This window comes from Sabethes cyaneus, chromosome 3 (genome assembly GCF_943734655.1).
Source record: "Sabethes cyaneus chromosome 3, idSabCyanKW18_F2, whole genome shotgun sequence".
In the NCBI taxonomy this organism is placed as follows: Eukaryota; Metazoa; Arthropoda; class Insecta; order Diptera; family Culicidae; genus Sabethes; species Sabethes cyaneus.
Window position 1 is genome coordinate 162482767 of NC_071355.1, and position 14708 is coordinate 162497474.

The 14708-nt window shown below is 43.0% G+C and overlaps 1 protein-coding gene across 3 annotated transcripts in view; it reads right to left on the reverse strand.

Annotated features, from left to right (window-relative positions):
• The window catches only part of LOC128744227 (cGMP-dependent protein kinase, isozyme 2 forms cD4/T1/T3A/T3B), a 416751-nt gene that overhangs the window by 384321 nt on the left and 17722 nt on the right, over positions 1-14708 (reverse strand). For 2 of the 3 annotated variants that reach the window (XM_053841072.1, XM_053841071.1), the window contains exons 2-3: positions 8313-8979; positions 1706-2498 (exon numbers count right to left, since the gene is read on the reverse strand). The gene's annotated coding sequence lies outside the window, so the exon portion shown is untranslated. The remainder of the gene's footprint in view (positions 1-1705; positions 2499-8312; positions 8980-14708) is intronic. The other variant, XM_053841070.1, reaches the window with a different exon arrangement.

A 14708-nucleotide genomic window follows, 5' to 3' on the forward strand; every position in this document is an offset into this window, starting at 1 on the left:
CAAATGGTGATAGACAGCAAAATAAAGTGAGAAAGTCCCGGGCCCGGAAACTATACACTCAGATGCTGACGAAGCCTCATAGATGATGAGACTTACATCAAGACGTACTTCCGGCAGCTTCTGGGGCTACTGTTCTTCACCGCTCAGTACACGTTTGATGTTCCGGACGAAATAAGGAAGCAGAAACTTTCAAAGTTTGCCAAGAAATACATGATTTGGCAAGCGATCTGCGCATGTGGCAAACGGAGTGCCGGGACTGTAAACGGACAGATCTACTTCAAGGAGTGTCAACAGAAGTGTCTGTTTCCTCTGTTGAAGTAACACGAGGACCCTACGGACTTCTGGTCGGATCTAGCTTCGTACCACTATTCAAAGGATGTTCTGGAGTGGCACGATTCCAACGGGGTTACTTTCGTACCCAAGGACATGAACTCCAGTTATCAAACAGTTGAATGGTTACACACTATCGGTGAATCATGAAGGCCTCGGTAGAGTCTTTACGGCTCCAATGCGGTATTAATCAGCTTCCAAATTTAGCAAAATACATCGATCTACGAGCATAATCATAGGGCCTCAAATGACTCTTCTGTCATTTTATTTTTCGCTTTTTTCCCTTGACGTCTTATTCTACCCTACGGATACTATTCACACCTTTAATTTCGTCTCTTTCTTCAACCTTTTTCTAACCTGGGTAAACTGTAAAGTTTACCGCTATAAAAAATATTCAAATGTCAGACATCATTATTACGTCAGCACAAAAATACGAGGTTAAATCTATTCCACGTTGATACGTTGTAAAATTGATTTTTTTTTTCATTTAATTTTACTAATTATCACAAATTCACTAAAACATTTACACGCGAGTGATTCGTAAACTAAACATCCACTTAAAAAATTGTTTGAGGAACAAATTATGTCACTTGCACAAAAATATTTGGCAATTACGTATTCCTGCTACTACTTACAGCCTTCATCAGTGCTGATGAGATACATTCAACAAACCGTAATGCTTTAACTAAAATCCTAAAATTCAAAATAAGGAGCTGCCACGTCGATCTTATTAACAAAAGATGAGGCACCTCCACTTGATGCATAACTTAGTGGAGCAAGTGTATACTAAATTTATAAACGATATGACGAACAAATTAAACCGCACATCGTATCGACACACTTGATTCCCACAGTTGGAGCACCCACACCAATTGGTTTTATTGGTTCCGATCGCACAGATTCTTTAATGAATCTAGTGCCGTGAAGAAGAAACGCCATTGATTGTCAGCTTATTGTACAGTGTGTATTGACGCGATTTGGCTCCAGAAACAATCAAGAACGATTCAATTGCAATAAACGAAGATGATCACGTATCAATGCACTATTTTCTCTGTCAATTTCATGGAATGTGCGGTTGGTAACGAGAAATTGACAATGCAACAGGTAATAATTCAGCAATATTATTTTTCACAACGTTAAATGCTATCACATGTAAGCCACATGAACAATTTCACACAATTTCCACTCGTGTTGTTACAAGTGCATTTTTAATAATTCACATTGCTACCTACTAGAACACGTCACCTTATTCATCAAAGGTAAATATGTAAATTTAAAACACTTTTTCCCACGCAATCAGTTCAATATTTCGAGCCACAGCATAGTATTGATAAGAACTTAACTTTAAAAACTAAATCAACTGCAAAATACGTACCACTTCCCGAAAAAGCTCCTCCACTCCTCGGAACGGTGTAACTTGAAGGAGCGTGAAAAACGCACTGAAATCGGCGGCTTGTTTTTGCCAATATTTTAATAGTGCCCGCGCCGTTCAAGTAGTCACTCCTCCGGCTTTGATGACTACGACAACGACGATGACTACGACGACTACGACTTCCCGGATCGCTGCAAATAAGCTGGCACTCAATTTAATTGAGAACTTATACACTATAGTACTGGTTGCTCGTTGGTTGATGAGTGGGACGAGTTTCACTTCGCACTATCACGCCGACAGCCCAACCCAACTATAGCTGCTACCAGCTGCAGCAGCTTGAAAACTATTGTTGTTGTTCTTGCTGTCGTTGCTGCCCGTTCCGGGTATGACCTCAAGCAGCGCCCCCCTTCGACACGATCGACACAGAGCAGCGTAGCGTTGCTGCCTTGAGAACTTATCGAGTACAAATTGATTAGCGGCTATCCGAACCTCTGCGTTATAGGGGCCTCTTCTCTGGTTGCCCGCGCGGAATGCTTCTTCTGGGATTTCAACTTGCTTCTCTTATTTTCGTTTTTTTTTCTTCTTTTGCGCACTGCCGCGTAGCACTGCTTTTTGATTGTATTATTTATTAGCAACTGGTTAATACACTTTAATTTTTATTTATATTGACACACTAATTTATTACAGTCCATTAGCGCGCCAACGTTTCCTCTGTATAAGTAAGAAGCAGAGCGGTAGAACACGGTTCAATAGGAATTGCTTCTATTTTTCATACGGACGAGTGTTGCCAGAAGTTCTGTAAAGAAAAGAATTAGTACCGTGTTTATCATGATTGGACATTTCACTCATTACAGAGGGATTTCGAAATTGGCATGTTTCGATTTTGGCAACAAAAGTATCCGTTTTTGACAACATTAAATATTTCACTTTCAAAAATATGCTTAAATATCAGTCAGTGTCCGCATACATGCTTTAAATGACGAAAAAGTGATGCCCTAGGTGTATTTATGAAAAAAAGTTTGCGGTTATAGAATGTTTCGAACAATATTTTTATTGCCGTAGGACTACGTCTTACCGTAGGTCGCCAAAAACTTACTAGCACCGGACGGATAGCTCTTGGCGGACTTTTTAAACATAAAATGGTTGTAATCGTTAATTTTTCATATCAAAAAAGGGTCTCGATTCTGGCATGGCTTCGATTTTGGCAACATAGACGACACGCATTTGTTGCCAAATTCGAAATCCACTCGAAATCCTAATGTATTACATTTCTCCAGTACGTAGAAGATTTGCACAAGCTAAAACACAGTAAAGATCCAACCCTTGATCTGATGATTGATAATGATATTACGACAAAATAATCAGTAACTTAACTTCCCTGGGGTCCAATAGGCATCAACATAAGCACTAAATCAACCGTTTATTGGCATTTTTACAACCACGCTGCTGCATATTAACTGTTTAACTGCATACCAGTTGTAAATTGGTATTCCAATTCGATTCGAATTCTTCTAGTCAGTAAAATAAAACAAAGCCTTGGTGCTACATTCCGCATTCAGAACTTGACTTTCTGTTTTTTTTTTCGACAAAATTCGCAGCCAGCTGTTAGAGAACAGGGCAATTGTGGGGCTAGTGCTAGATCCTATTGACTCTTACAGCCTCTTCTAGTCAAGATTCGGACATACGACGACTGGCTGGTTAGACAAGTGTCGCCCCTCGCTACCAGCTGGGAGGCTTCTTGCATAATTAGCAGTAAATCAGCAAACAAGCACTGCCAGCACCAAGAGTGAGCTAGCAGTAGAGCAGCCTTCTATTTTGTCGAAGCAGTTGTTAAGTAGAATTTAACCCGAATCAGCCCAATGATGCCATACGGCATCACTTGACATATTTTATACTTTCCGTACAGTGTTCAGGACACGGGTTAGAAACCTTACAGCAATCCAGTGCCATGCGCCAACAGGAGAAAGAGAGTTTCTACGCCAGCTTTACAGCTCCCGAAGGGGGACTTCCAAATCCACTTAGGCGACTTTAACGCAAAGATGGACTCAAACAATGCGGACCTTGAACGCGTCATGGGACGCCATGGCCCAGGAGAGATGAGCGAAAACGGGGAACTGTTTACAGAATTTGGTGGTAAATAATAACAACATGGTTATTGGTGAATTGCTCTTTCCTCAGACCAATACAAGCGATGCCCAAAAAGAAAACCAAATCAGCCGAAAATGGTGAAGGAGCTTTTTTGATCTACGCAACAAACGCAGCGCTGATGTTGCATCCGTCCGTCACCTTGAGCCCTGAGATATTTTTGCGCGTCACACGTGTCCATCGAAGGGAGGAGAAAGTTACGACGTCCTCCGATTGGAAAATTCTGAGGTGAAAAGAGCCTCTGTCGAACAACGTGAATCCTGAGCCTCGGAGTTACCACTTGGTGGAACCATCGAAGAGCAATGGACCGGCATCAAGAACACATTCATTACGAGTAGTGGCGAAACCCTCGGCAAAGCACGTAGCAGTCGGAGGGGATGGATTTCGAATAAAACTTGGAGGGAGATCGATAAGCCGAGAGAAGCGAGAGCTGGCATTTAGCGAGTGCGAATCAGATCGGCTAAGACAGCTGCCCATCAACAATATGCCGAACTGGAAAGCGCTGTTAAACGAGCTTGCAGGCGGGACAAGAGAGCCTGGATTAAATTCCTACCCGACCAAGGAGAAACCGCCGCTGCCAATTGTAATATCCGTTTGTTGTGCGATACTTCTCGCCGCCCTAGAGATGCTAGGATTAATACAAAGATGACAACAAAACCAGCAGCATATAATGTCAATAATTCGTCGCATTAATCGCGTCAACATTGGATGAGATTAGGATGTATTTAAGTCGAGATGCTAAAAGCTGGCTCATCTTTGTCAGCCCAGATCAGGGAAGGATAATCAGAGATTTTGATCAAATCTGTGAGTTATCGCTACACGCACAGAACACGATCCGTACAGTACATGACAAACAGTGAATCTTTAGCATTGATTACATGATTTTGTTCTCTAAACAGTTTCAGCAGTCGATCACAGTCTTACCTAGCTGCGAGAAAAAAGGTTACTCATGTTTGTATTGTAGTTTGTATTGAGATTCATACGCTGCACACAACCAATCGTCTGTATCTGTTATATTTTTCAACACAATCATACAATGAACATGATCTGACATGAGGTTTATCATAATCTGTACATTCATTATAAGTTTGTCGCTTACAAGTAGTCAATAAATCTGAATCTGATCGCTTCTATGATCTTGATCGTTAGAAGCGATTTTGTCCATCTCTGGCCCAGACGATGCATCAGCTGTTCAGCAATATATGGGAAACCAGAGTCGGCTGGACTGGATGTAGGGCATATTGACCAAAGCCCCTAAAACAGGAGACCTAAGTGAATGCGGTAATTGGCGTGGCATCACATTGCTCTGTATTACTCTCACAGTACTCTAAGATAATCCTCAATCCAGGAGAAGATCGACGGTACTCTCCGGCGGCTGCAAACTGAATTCCGTGGTGACCGATCATGTGTAGACCACATCGAAATGCTCCGCATTATAATGGCGCAGATCAACGAATTCCAGAACTCTCTTCTGCTGGTGTTCGTTGACTTCGAAAAGGCGCTCGACCGACTCAACCACGAAAACATCTGGGGTACACTTAGCCGTAGAGGAGTTCCAGATAAGCTAGTCCATCTCATCGAGGCTTAGTACGAGGCGTTCTCGTGCTAGATTTTGCCCAACGGCGGCTATTTACACTCTATAAGGGTTACTGTGTGTGTGAGACCGGACTGAATACAAGTGAACACTGACAATTCCACCAACTTCACAGTACCGGGACAAGTTGAGCAGGTGGACGCCTCCTCAATAACATGGTAGCCACGCCCGATGTGGTATCAAGACTTATATAGCCTCATGGACCAGGAAGATTAGAGGGGCCTTTGTAGGTCTGTGAAACAATTGGAGCTCAAAACAGTTCATTCTAGATACGAAAACCCGAATTTTCAACTTAAACGATAAATCCGTACTGCTGTATGCCCGCGAAGCATTGTGCGTCTCATCGAAGAAAACGCAAAAACTGCAGGAATTTATTAATCGCTCCCAGTGACGTATCTTTCATGCCTTGTGGTCTGACAACTGGATATCCAATGAAGAACTCCATCGTCGATGTCATCAACGGCCGATAACAACAGTAAACCGGGAACGTAGCACGTAGGCGGAAGTGGATCGGACATACCTTGAGGAGAGGGGCGAACGAGATCTGCAGAGAAGCACTCGACTGGCATCCTCAAGATCGGTAGAAGAGGCAGACCCACAGACACAGCATAACCAACGACATCCGGGCTATAGACGAGAACCTGTCCTGGCATCTGGTAATCGTAAAAGCCATGGCGGGTAACCGTCGGAAGTGGAGATCTCAGGTTTCATCCCTTTGTGCTGCCGGACCGGCAGAATGGTACGGGAGGACCACGCTTTGTTTCTTTCCCTTGAAATTAGGTATCATTTTTTACACTTGATTCCTTGAAACGTTCTCTGCGGTACATACTACGCAATTGGCCTGGCCGTTGACAAGAAAAATGTAATTGTCATTTTTCAGAATGCTTTCGAGAATTGTCTGCGTTGGAATGATATTAGATTATATTAGATTAGACTAGAAGGTCCGTGCCTAAGGGCTTGGTCGCTGAGTTATCGCAGAACCACTAATGTACACTCTTAAATGATTCTACCTGTAAATAGGTCAGATTTAGTTAAAGCTAGGTTGAAACTCAAAATGCCCTTGAAGTGTACAAACTCAAATTTTGGGTAAAAATTTCAACCAATTTTGGCTACTTGCTACCGATAACTGAATTATTCTCTATGACTAATAACGCACTTTTAAGTTCATACTATGTACCAATTTTTTGGTTGAAAAACTACTCAAAATCTAAGTTTGTACACTTTAAGGGCATTTTGAGTAGTTTCAACCTAGCTTTAACTAAATCCGACCTATTTACAGGTAGAATCATTTAAGAGTGTAGATACGATTCGATTAAATTTGTACTCTGTTTTCAAGTATTTTTATACTTGACAGCAATACAACCGGAAATATGTTAAAAAAATTCTCCGTTGGTTTTTGAGTGCAGTTCTGCATCCTGAAAATTTCTGCATCACGTTACATGCTCGAATATTCTACCATGTTTTCATACAAGACTTCAGTTTTGAATGAATTCTTACAGCATGTCGGTATAAATGGCTAAAAAGAAGGGGTGGTTGCACTATTTTTTGACTGTTTATTTTCAGGACATCAAATTCGTCTAAGTTCAATGTTCGAATAAGCAAATGGATCGAAAAGGACAATTGGGTTTGAACTTACACTAGATTATTTACTTTCAGAACATCAACATGGTCAAGGTTGTATCGAAATTAATAATTCTTAACCGATTGGGGCGGAGAGATTGTCAGTTTTTTTTCCTAGTATCGAAGTAAACAAAATAATCGCACGTGTATGAGATTTTCGTACCGAGCCTGGAAAGCAAATGCGTGCTCACATATAACTAATTGATACGATTGTTGACAGTGCCTGATATTTATGCTTATTTCGAAAGTGACTCGATAAATCTTCATTATAGTCTCTAAATCAATCTATGTGCAGAAAAATTTCTGATTGATTGATGCAAATACCTCTAAAATCCATTGAAAATTGCTGAGTTATAACCGTGCATACCCTTTTAATTACAAATTAATTTCTCGTTAGAATACATTATTTTTGAATAACGATGCCAAAATTGAATCAATGCTGTACTTAATTTTTTTGTTAAACTGTTCTTTTGAAAAACAAATTAATTACGAAAAGCTTTGTTTAGATAATGTACTAATGATCGAATCCAACAGTGAGTCATAATTTTACAATAAAAAACTCAAACATTAGCTTAGAAACTTCTGGCAGCACTAGTTTCCATCGATAGGCGATCTTCAAAACATTCAAAACAGCTGATCCACCTTCGCGAATAGCTCGCACGCACACACCGTTCCAATCCAACACCAACGACAACAAGATCGAACGCTCCCTGGTTGTATTGAATAAAACAACCCATGCAATAAATACAGCACTGTCGAAGCGAACACAAACGCAACACTCGTTCGAAATTCACCACACGATGACGACGCAACCGATCCACAACACAACCTGCCCTCGACCACTTGTTGCACACCAGCAGCAGCGAAATCTATTCACCACACCACCGCCGAAGACGGTGCACACGGTGGATGGGTCACGTCTCCGCCTGTAGCAGCGCAGCTAAGCGGCGCAAAAAAAAATGATGAATGAACTAGCAGAAGTAACCGCGGACCGCGCGCCGGCTATAAACATTGCTCTCTCACACACACCCGAAATTGGCACTTGATCAATTTTCCGGCTTGAAACAAGTTGCCGTGTTTCTGTTCACTTCCTTCTTTATTCCGGTTCGACGCGGCGGCTGCTGGCGTTGCTGTTGTTATTGTTATTGTTGTTGGCGGTGCTCGGTTAATTACCCCAAGCAGATCTCAGCTGTTTTGAACGCACTGAAGGGCCGACTGATTTATCGATCACTCAGGCAGGAGAACACTTACAGATAGATTTTCTTTCCTTGAAACTTCCACGTTAATTAAATACGAAGTTATCTAATCATATGAACACGGTTTGGACTAGATGATTTTTCGCTGTAATCACAAAATTATGTTTCCTTCTGCTATGTATTCACGTTTTCAATCAAATCACTGGCGATTTTCTTCTTGATATTTGCTTATTGCTGTTTCGTTGTTCAGCAGCACACTTTTTCACCTACCCAGAAACGTTTTCTTCTATCAAAAAAGGGGAAAAGCTATTTCGAAACGTGTCAGAACACTTCTTCTATTTTTAGCAACACTACAACAACACTTTTATCGACTCTTTCAAGCGCAGGCTAAGCGAATTTTTCGATAACACGTTCTAACAAAGCATGCACCAACTGCACAGTAGTAATGTTGCGATATGTGTATCAAATCAGCTCACGGTGACCTCTCTCTCTTGGCTTTGCTGGCTGGAAGTTGTGCGACCGCCGTACACGCGAGACGAGAACACGAACCGTGTGGAATCGGAAAATACCGAGCGCAAAAACCGAGGAAACACGTTTGAATGAGCAGCAGCGGCGCACCAATCCAACGACAATGATGATGAAAACGACGACGACGACGGCTACAAAGGCAACGGTCAACTGATAATGTTGTGTAGCGTCTTCCGTTCGGTTAAGTAGTCTGACTGCAATCAAAACAGAGAAAAAATACGAGATATATTTTTAGAAACCTGTTGAAAGAATTATCTACTTAGGGGACAGATATGAGTGAGCGGGTCGCGCAAGGTTGTGTTAGTATGCCCGATTTGATAATGGAATGCATCGCTTTGTTGAGGGTAGGGAGACCAGTTGTGAGACGCTAAGTCGCTAACTAAGCTCAGTTGTCAAAACTGTTGAATCAACGGTGTTGTTATGTAATAACTCTATCTATCGCTATCGTTTATGAGGGATGATAAAATTTATGTAACAGAAACGCCCGCGACTACTTGTCTTTAAATGCGTCTAATTAGGTCATGACGAAGAGTCGACGAACGATATTAGGTAATTGCTAAATTTATCGGTACAGGCAATACACTTTCTAGCAGCTACTTGTGGTGTGTCTGCTAGTAATGTCAAAATTCTTCTTATTCTCAGACGGAGGGAACGGTAGAAGAAATTGAAACAAAGGTGTTGATAGTATCACTGAGGAGACAAGGCGTAAGACGGAAAGAGCAGAAACTTAGGTAAGGGTGGGACATTGAAGCAATGCTTATTAAGTTTGCATAACGTACCTCTTCGGAAAAAAGACCTTGGACAGTCAATCCTAACCTAGCCACGAGGAAGAATTCAGTTTACTATCGATGAGCACAGAATGAGTTGATCAGGATCCTGGGGTGGAAAAAGCGGCATAAGGAGAACAGAAATCGTGAAGAGCTAGAACAACTATTCCGGGTTAATGAGACCTGTAAGTTCTACAAAAAGATGAATCAATTTCGTAAAGGACTCACATCGAAACCCCATATGTGTAGGGACGAGAACGGAAACCTAGGCACAAAAGAGCGTGAAGTGATCAACAGGTGGAAGCAGTTCTTTGATGAGCATCTCATCGGCGATATAACAGAAAGAGACGGAGCGGAATTAACCTAGGAGTTCCTACAAACGATAACAGCGCGCCAGCTCGTGATCTCGGAAAGATTCCGGCGAAAAATCGGTCAGTTGAACAATCATAGAGCCGCCGGAAAGAACCGGCTACCGGCAGAACGTTACAAAAATGGCCAAGAACCGCTTGCAACGGCACTTTGCTGGATAATTTCAAAGATATGGGAGGATGAGAAACTACCGGAAGAGTGGATAGAAGGTGCGGTTTATCCCAAACGAAAAGGGCGATCGGCTAGATTGCTGTAACTACCGTGGCATAACACTGGTCAACGCTGCCCACAAGGTATTCGCCCAGATTTTGTTACGTCGTCTATCACCCAATAGCAAGAGAATTCGTAGGACAGTACAAGGTGGGCTTTAAGCGTGCTCGTGATATTACGTGATTTTTTTTTCCGGTAAGTCTTCCAGAAATGTCGAGAGCAGGGATGGAAAAAATCGCTTCTAGCGAACAAGATCATAGAAGCGATCAGATTCAGATTCATTGACATCACTACTTGTAAGTGACAAACACTTTATCGCGATCCGTACAGATTACGACAAACCACATGTCAGATCATGTTCATTGCATGATTACGTTGAACAAAATATAACAGATACAGACGATTGGTTGTGTTCATCGAATGAATCATAATACAAACAACATGTGTGACCTTCTTTCTCGCAGCTAGATGTAACACTGTGATCGACTGCTGAGACTGTTTAGAGAACAAAATCTTGTGATCAACATTGAAGATTCACTGTTTGTCATAATCTGTACGGATCGTGATCTGTGCGTGTGACGATAACTCACAGATTTTATCAAAATCACTGATCGTCCATCCCTGAGCGAGAGTACACAATGTGATTTTCGTGGATTTTAGGGCAGCATTTGATATAGTCAAGCGCGAACAGCTAACTGCTAACAGCTAACAAACTGACGCTGGATCAAAGCTGCTCTGGAGCGAGTAATGTATTAAGTGCGTGTTCCGGATGCACTCGTGAGTCCTTTCGAATCACCCAAAAGGTAGCGGCAAGGTCCTGTATGTTTTTCAATATCACTTATGAAGGTGTGATCCGGCGAATGTGCATCGAAACGAGAAGAACGATCTTCAGCATGACTAGTCAAATCTTAGCCTTCGCAGACAACCTTTAAATGATTACTAGAAACCTTGTGACGGCGAAGGCAATCTGCACCAAACTAAAAACGGAGGCTAGGAGGATTAGGTAAGAAATCATTGCATCGAAATCCAGATATAAAGTGGCTCTAGAGGAAACAATGTTTACCTCCCACAGACAGTGACTAGTGACTGCGATGAACTGGAATTGGTAGCTGAGTTCGTATGTTCGGGTTCTCTGGTCACCACTGATAATAATATGAGTAAGGAAATTCACGCTGGAAGTCGAGTCTACTTTTCCCTCCGCAAGACGCTTCGATCAAGGAACATACACCGCCGCACAAGGCTGACGATGTACGAAACGTCAATCAGACCGGTAGTCTTCTACGGATTTGAGACAGTAACTTTGCTTACGGAACGCAGGCACTACTTGGAGGGATTCCCATCGTACACCTGACGAAAACGGGGGGACTACAGTGGGCCGACCACGTCACACCGGACGACTGTCCAGTGAAATTAATTCCTTACTAGAACCCCTCCGGTACCAGGAATAGAGGGTTCCAACGTGCCAGATGGCTCGACCAGGTTAATGCGGACTTGCGTATGTCGAGACGCTCAATGAATTGGCGACGAGTAGCCCAGAACTGAGTACAGTGGAGCGGAATTATTGATACGACAAGAGCCACCATGGCTCTTGGCTGGTAGAAGAAGAAGAAGAACGTTCCTCTATACCAGAGCTGGAGGATCAGTGGATCGTAGCTTGGGAGCCAATTATAACCGGATTCGAACCCAACTTCCATGAAAACCCGGGGTCATTATCCGGTTGCAGCAATCAAATGTGATGGATATGTGTTACTTGGGAGGGGGTTCGCTCTTTCCCCATCGACCAGCATACGTCACTTGGGTGTCCCGTGATTTCCGAACAGAAAACCAAATGGACCATATTTGCATCAGCCGAAAGTGGAGAAGGAGCCTGCTTGATGTACACGTGACGCCGTGCTTGATGTGACGGCCAAAGTACACCTCATCAACCGTGTCAACATTGAGGCGTCATCGTTAGATAGATTGAAACAGTCGCCCGGATTCTTTCCGATCGGGGCCGTTCCGATTCGAAACATCCCAATCAACGTGTGTTATTGCGTACATTGTATATGGATCGAAGCGAAATTTCTGATCGGATCCAGGTCCGATCGGTGTGCAGAATAGAAGCGAATAATCAAACGTTTTGACGATTCCAAGAGAAGGGAAACGACTGAACTACTAGCCTAGTAGCAACCCCAACAGGTGTATCTTAAATGTAAGGTAAGTGTAAACAGAGTCGGAGATAACAGGCCAAAACCACCGATCCCGATCCTATCCTATCCTACTTAGATCAAACCTGCCGTTCATCAATCAACCCCCATCCCTTTCAACAACTGCTGGTTTAATGGTCTCTGTGAGCTTTTCGTCTCACAGCATAAACACAGACGTCAGTTGACGATTTAAGAATAGTTCCGCCATTCTAAGTAGACTCATAAGATGCCATCGCCGAGATCTTTTTTCTTAAGTAGACTGTGAGCGATTCAAGGCGTACTCTAAACTACGGAAATAAGTCTGTTTGTTCTTTTTATACAAAGTTCCGTGAGTGCCCAAGGGACGCTAGACCGGTCGTCGTTGACGTGTTGGGTGTTTGTGTGTATTGGGGTTTATCCTTCCTTCAAAACTTGATCTACTTTACCCACTTGCTCCTCGCTGCCAGTACTATCCCATATTATAGCCGTCCATGGAGAGGACTCATTCGTTCCTCTGACCAGTACACTCAACTATAGGAGGGACTTTTGCACTGTCAAGAGGCTTTGGTGGCTTTAGAAGGGTAAATGAGGGACCTGAGAATAAACCCATGCTAAAGTCACTTGACAACGAATGGCTTGATTCTACTAAGATTCGAACCCACGACCACTCGCTTATCAAAGCATATTCGGAAACCTTGCGGCTACGGAGCCCCATCCGTTACTCCAGCCACCCAGAAGAACCGCATTACCCAGGAACCGGAGCAGTGTCCATCGCTTAAGCTGTCCTGAGCCAACGGGATTGGCGGAGAAGGTGACTCTAACCCTTTCTGCGATCCGAGCCTCTGCCTTTGCGGAAGGTGTGAAAGGTGGCCGGATTCACCCATTAGGGGTGTTTTATTGGGTGACCAAAGGTTCACCGATGTTTTGATTCGTTACAGTCCCGGCCTAACTTCCTAGCTCTGCCGGCGTCATTAACCGCTAAACAAAAGAGGGGGATTCACAATACCCTAAATAAAACAAAACTAGTGGTCTTAAACGCTGTTTTAATACCATAAGCAGGTCAATTTACAAAAATCCAGTTACAACGTATATGAACTCCAGCGCACTACCAGGAAAAGACGGCATTTCAACCGGGATACTGAAAACTGACCCAGTGTTGTCAGCACAAATGTTGCATCTCAGCACTTCAGTAGTATCTGGGAATCCGCGAAATTCCCTGTGGACCAAATGCAGAGTATCTCGAGACCTAGCTAAACGTGTAAATATTACGATCATTTCTTTGTCCGAAAATACGTTTCACGGTCATAGAGAACAACTACGGGTCTAATGAGCGTTTTGTACAAAATGAAGTTTGTACGGAAGCTCAGATTATTCGACCGCAAATGCTTGTGGAGTTCACAGGAGGCACGACTTCCGCTTACCAACTATTATGAAGTTATTATGAGGTAAACAGTTTTATTTTCAATGAAACCCTTAACGACCAACAAACCTGGAATGCTGTGCTAAAGCTTCTTGCTTTTTAAAAGTTGAAGAATCTGGTCACCCGTATATCCATTAATCAATAAGTAAACTATTTATATGTAAAATTTTTAAAAAATTCTTCAGATTAGGGTCTATAGAATCACAGTAGGCCTTTATTGTTACAATAAGTTTATCATAAACAAGTTCATCATGGCGTGATTAGTGCAAGCGTGTCGTGAATTGAGATAGCACGTTCGGGTAGAAAATTCTGGATTATGCATTGGGGAGTAATTGCTTCGCGTTACGATACTGGTGTAACAAGCCAGTCGTCGTATGTTCGAATGTCAGCTGGATGGTGCTGCTAGAGTCAGTAGGATCGTTGCCATTAGCGTAGCTAGAGGGGGTGCCTGGGGTACCAGGCCCCCTCCAGAATTCTGCAGGCCCCCTCCAGAAATTTTCTCCATTGGAATTTAAAAACCGGAAATAAATTCAGTGTTTAAGTTCCAGCTGCGTAAATACCTATTTGCTTTTCCACTATGCATCCGTTTGCGATGCGTAGTTATCGTCGCTGTCAGTAGCCTAATAGCCACCCCGACTCATGCTGTTCCATGAGGTCGCCTCCGTTCAACTCCATCTTGGGCCTCTCGTCGCAAATTTCCCAGTCTCAGAAGTCGCAAATCACTTTAAACCTGATCGAGCCATCTTGCACGTTGAGCCTCCCTGTTCCTGATGCTGGTGCAGTTGTTAAAGAGAATTGTTTTCGTTGCACTGTAGCCTACTCACTTTCGCGGCGTCAAGGTGATCTCTCCAAACAGAGCTTGTAGCTCAAGATTCATACGTTTTCTCCGCTTTCCGTTTGTACTCCGTCAAATAGCGGCCGCAGTATCATCCGCTCGAACATGGCAAGCGCGCATATGTCCTCCGTCAGCAGTGTCATGGCTTCAAGTCCAT